The sequence below is a fragment of the Danio rerio genome, chromosome 7 (genome assembly GCF_049306965.1).
Source record: "Danio rerio strain Tuebingen ecotype United States chromosome 7, GRCz12tu, whole genome shotgun sequence".
NCBI classification, from domain to species: domain Eukaryota; kingdom Metazoa; phylum Chordata; class Actinopteri; order Cypriniformes; family Danionidae; genus Danio; species Danio rerio.
Window position 1 is genome coordinate 71089114 of NC_133182.1, and position 6370 is coordinate 71095483.

The window sequence follows — 6370 nt, forward strand, 5'->3', positions numbered from 1 at the left end:
TCCTATTTTTATTCTTTACTCTGTCATATTCATTCTTTCACTCTATGACGCCTCCATTTCTAATGTGATCTTGCCTGGCTTTGGTTCTCTTCAGCAGATTGTGTATATGCTGCGTATAGGTTTCATGTCTTTCCACCAACATGTGCTAGTCAATTCAATTATGTTATATAGGGGCATACAGAACCATTTAAAACAGAACACTCGTTGCTTACGCAATTCCTGAAAATAGATATCCAGTTGAAAAGCATTTAGCTCAATAATGTCGGGCAGATGATCGCTTTTGCTTCGGATAAGTGGTGTGTGAGTCGTGCAGCATTACATGCCTGGAGAAAAAAAGGTCAGCTATATAGAATTATACAAGCTTGGTGAAATTTATAATTGTGTGTATGTTTGTGAATGGAGTGTGTAAGCGTGTGTTTCCTCTAAGTAAAGACCATTTGCTGTCCTCTACATACACACATTGCACTTAAATTAAACATTTAGTAATTTCTGTGAATATAAAGATGCACTTCTCTCATTTTCTTTAGTGATAGAAACAATTCGATATTTTTGTTTCCTTTTTTCACAGTGAAAGTGAATGTTTATGGATGAAGCAGAACTTTAATAGTAAAGGTAATGCTGTAGTAATACTACTAGGGATGTAACGGTATCAGAATTTCACGGTACGGTATCTCAGTATGAATGGCACGGTAAGGTATTTATTGAATAATTTACAGGAAAAACAAAACTAATGAAAAGACTCGAAAAAAAGTGCCAAAAGTGTTTATTTACCTTAGCAATGAACATATCAATGACATACAAATTTTGAAACAGGAACTTCAATTTTTTAATTTTAATAACAAAAAACTATTAAACCATATAAAAAAATAAAGTTTCAATTTAGTATTGTTGAAAACTCATCACATTCAACATTTAATCACTCACTCACTTAGATAGAGATGGGTTTTTAAGGAAAATTATCATATAACTATAATCTGGTAAAAGCTGGGATCTCTGGGCATGTCCCCTGCAACAGGAAAAAAACCCTCTCATTTGGGACTGAGGTTTATGGGATAGAGAGATATGATTTAGCCAAGGTGACAGCAGTGGGTAACGTTGTGCATTGTCTTTCCACCACTTGAGAGGACAAACCATGAGTGAGATAGAGGTCTCTTTTGCGGTACAACTCAATGTCTGCATCAATCTAACAAGAGTGCTGTGTTCTGCAGTCCCCATGACTGTTTTTAGTCGTATTCCCCGACTTATACTTCACCAGTCTGGCAGTGCCTGCATGCTGTTTTTTTTCTTTGTCTGTCACCTTTTCTCCTTTTTCGTATCTTTTTAGAAAGAAACCGAAACGCTTCCACACATCCAATTTAAAACCCGCTTTAGGTTCGATCATTTCCAGCTCTTTTTCTTTCCCCGCTACTAGCAACACACTCCATTTCCGCATTACTAGATCTGTAGTGACAACAGACGCAAAGGATGATGGCCACGCCTAGGCTGATGGGAATTGTAGTTCCCGCTACCTCCCGTTCGCTTTATTCGCCAAACTTTTCTCAGAAAAATAGTTTTATTGAGTCATGCGCCTACGGTAATATTGAAAAAAATTACTATTGCGGTATGACGGTATTTACAATATTGTTACATCCCTAAATACTACTACTAATAATCATTTTTAAAAGGTCTACATATTTTATTTATTACCCTTTGTTTTACTAATTTTACAACAAGGTAAACTAAATGAAGATGAGATAGTAGTAGTAGTAGTAGTAATAGTAAAACTTTATTGTCCTTGACAGGAGATTTGTTTTTGGCAACGCCATATTGCTGCAGACACTCACTAAAACAAGCAATAAAAAACAGTAGAAAATACAACAATTACAAAATTTATGGTGCCAATTAAGATATACTCTTATTAAGTAAACCCACTGACACAGGTACAAAGGATTTCTTATAACGGTTTAACCTACACTTTGGGACTCTATATCTTCTACCAGAGGGAAGAAGTTCGTACCTGGGAAACAAAAAATGAGTTGGATCCTTTACAATCCTATCCACCTGATTGAGGACACAGTTCTCATATAAAACTTGAGGATTAAAATATTCATTGTAAATAAATAAGCTTCATTTTATTTGTATATTGTTGTACTCTTTAATTGTTGTGATCCTTAATTAATGAATGTTTTAGCTTTGATCATGTTATTTATTATTTAATTTTAGAAATGTTTTAGTACATCATCAGGTTAAACTAAATAAAGTTAACATTTTATTTTAAGTCATTTAGTTTTTTAGAAACTTTATTAACTTTTAAACAGTCAAAAATTAAACATTTATTGAAAATCTTGTCAGTGGCTTTCAAATTTCATAAACATCCTAATGTAAGGGATTTCACTGAATAATTTCAATAGAAAGTTGCATCTTTTCCTAACACAAAGTTATAATATACTTTCAGAAAAAATAAATCTGCAAGTCTGTAAATAGACTTTATTACATAACATTTCTACAATGTTTTTTTGCTGCATTGATTCCTATTTTATTCCATGAAAAGAGCAGCATTGACATATTTCCGAATATCTACTCTTATCTTTCACACACTCTTAAAAAATGCTGCGATATTTCAGCCCCATTCCAGGTGTTAAACGGACTAAACCAACTGCTGGGTAATTTTTTTATTATTAAATTATTAGGATGAAATTCAACCCAATGTTTTTGTTAGTCCATATTTTACCCAATTTTGTTTTTAATAACCCAGCATTTTTTAGAGTGCATGTCAAGGTTATTTCGTATTTTACCCATTTTGGCTTTAAACAACCCAGCACTTCTTAATAAGAGTGCATAATAATGAAAGGGTCTATAAATGGACTATTGTATATTTCAGAACGTTTCTCCAATGTTTTTTACAGCATTGATTCCTAATGCATTGCATGTAAAAGAGCAGCATGAACATTCTTCCCAATATCTCCTTTTATCTTTCTCATAACAATAAAGAGCCTATAAATGCACTATATTATAGAAAGTTTCTCCAATGTTTTTACAACATTGATTACTATATGATTGCATGTAAAAGGGAAGCATGAACATTTTTCATAATATCTCCTGTTATCTTTCTCATAATAATGAAAGGGTCTTTGAATGGAATATATTACAGAACATTTCTCCAATGTTTTTTACAGCTTTTATTCATTTTCCATTGTATAAGAGCAGCATGAACATAGTTTCTAATATCTTCTGTTATCATTCACATAATAATAAAAAGGCCTACAAATGGACTATATTACGGAACATTTCTCCAATGTTTTTATATTACAGAACATGTTTTTTACAGTATTGATTCCTTTTTCTTTTCGTCGCATGTACAGGAGCAACATGAACATATTTCCTAATATCTATTTTCACACACAATGAAAGATAACAGTAATGCTGGGATATTTCAGCCCAATTCTGGGTGTTAAACAGACTAAACCAACTGCTGGGTTTAGGATTTTTTTTTTATTAAATTATTAGGACCAAATTTAACCCAATGTTTGGGTTAGTCCATACTTTACCCAATTTGGATTTAAATAACCTTGCTTTTCTTAGAGTGCATAATAATAAAAGGGTTTATAAATGGACTATAGTTTACAGAACATTTCTTCAGTGTTTTTTACAGCATTGATTGCTATTTCATTGCATGTAAAAGAGCCGCATAACATATTTTGTAATATCTCCTGTTATCATTTACATATGACAGGGTCTATAAATTGACTATATTACAAACGCTTTTACCAATGTCTTTTTACAGCATTCATTTCTATTTCATTGCATGTAAAAGGTAAGCATTAACATTTTTCATAATATCTCCTGTTATCTTTCTCATAACAATGAAAGGGTCTATAAATGGAATATATTATAGAAGGTTTCTCCGGAGTTTGTACAGCATTGATTACTATTTCATTGCATGTAAAAGAGCAGCATGAACATTTTTTCCTAATATCTCCTGTTATCATTCACATAATAATGAAAGAGTCTATAAATGGACTATAGTTTACAGAACATTTCTTCAGTGTTTTTTACAGAATTAATTCCTATTTCATTGCATGTAAAAGAGCAGCAGAAACATATTTCGTAATATCTCCTGTTATTATTCACATAATAATGAAAGGCTCTATAAATGGACTATATTACAAGCGCTTCTCCAATGTCTTTTTACAGCATTGATTTATATTTCGTTGCATGTAAAAGGTAAGCATGAACATTTTTCATAATATCTCCTGTTATCTTTCTCATAACAATGAAAGGGTCTATAAATGGAATATATTATAGAAGTTTTCTCCAAAGTTTTTACAGCATTGATTCCTATTTCATTGCATGTAAAAGAGCAGCATGAACATTTTTCCTAATATCTCCTGTTATTTTTCACAGAATAATAAAGGGTCTATAAATGCACTATATATTACAGAATGTTTCTCCAATGTTTTTTTTTTATTTTATTTATTTACAATATTGATTCCTATTTAATTCCATGTAAAAGACCAGCATGAACATATTTCCAAATATCTACTGTTATCTTTCACACACTCTAAAAAATTCTGGGATATTTCAGCCCAACTCTGGGTGTTAAACAGACTAAACCAACTGCTGGGTTTAGGATTTTTTTTCTTAATAAATTATTAGGATCAAATTTAACCCAATGTTTGGGTTAGTCCATATTTTGCCCTATTTAGATTTAAATAACCCAGCATTTCTTAGAGTGCATAATAATGAAAGCGTCTATAAATGGAATATATTATAGAACGTTTCTCCAGTGTTTTTTACAGCATTATTTCCTATTTCATTGCATGTTAAAGAGCAGCATTAACATTTTTCCTAATATCTCCTGTTATTTTTAACAGATTGATAAAGTGTCTATAAATGGACTGTATTACAGAAGGTTTCTCCAATGTTTTTTACAGTATTGATTCCTATTTAATTACATGTAAAAGAGCAGCATGAACATATTTCTAAATATCTACTGTTATCATTCACATAATAATGAAAGGATCTTTAAATATATTACAGAACGTTGATCCAATGTTTTACAGCATTGCTTACTATTTAATTGCATGTAAAGGAGCAGCATGAACATTCTTCCAAATATCTCCTGTTATCTTTATAACTGTTATCTGCCTGTTATCTTGGCGAGCAATACAAAAGATGACAAAATTTCTCCTTTTGACACAATTTTTTTTAATAGGTTGTCAAAATGATCTGAACACCGTGGTCTCTGTTCATGTTCTGCACAGGAACATGCTGTTAGTTCAGCTCGAGCGCAGCGTTCAGGGACTTTGTCTTGGATCTCCGGAGTTGACCTTGAGGCCCAGCGGATATTTCCGTGTAGTGCTTTTCCACAGCAGGGGCTCGTGGCACAGACCCAAAGAGGGAGAGAGAGAGAGCAAGAGAGACTGTAGTGTCAGGAGGTAAAGGAGGGGGGGGGGGGGTGTTTTTCTGTTCCTGACCTGGGCCAGAGTGACCTCAGCAGGGATGCTATGAGCGGCTCCGGAAGCCATAAGCCAGGATGTGAGCAGAAAGGGAGAGAGTAACCCTGCTCTCTGCGGTGCACGGCTCTGACTGTGTGCCTCTGCAGGGTCCCACTGAAGTGCAGGGAGAAAATAACAGATCAAACGCATCTACAAAGGCCTCTGGAGGAACAAAAATACAGTGTTTCAAACATACCAATCATATCCTACAGCACTCTCGAACACTGCGCTTTCAACGGGCTAACCTCGTTCTTGCCTCTTATCGAGCGATAAACAACAATTTGCGATGAAGGCGTTGGACTTTTTGTAAATATATTCGCCACGTTCAGTTTGTTTTTTTATGAACTCTTAATTTGTAATCCCTTTACTTTCCCTTTGGAGTATTACAGATTTTGTTTATTTATCTTAAGACTTAAAGGGATAGTTCACCTTTCGTTTACCCATTCAAAACCTATTTGAGTTTCTTCTATTGAACACAAAAGAAGATATTTCGAAGAATGCTGATTGCTGGGACTCATCTATAGATATATACACTAGATATCGCATAGGGACCCTGAGCATGCGTCAATAGCACCGTCACATTGGTACAGGGCTCCCAGGACAAGTGTCATTCAGCCACACTAGTCAAGACAGTGTTATTACGTGAAGATGCTGGACTTTAGCGCTAAGGGTGTCACGATCCTCCAAATTCTCGATTCGATTACATTTTCGATTCTGAAGGCATGATTCGATTCGATTTTCGATTATGAATAACTAATTAATTAATGACCAATTAATTATTTGTAGCCTACCGTTTAAACTACCTGACCTGTATGGTCTTTGTTTTACCCATAAACAAATCATACAGTAACTGAATAAAGGCAAGATACACGCATAATTACCACCTGTCAATC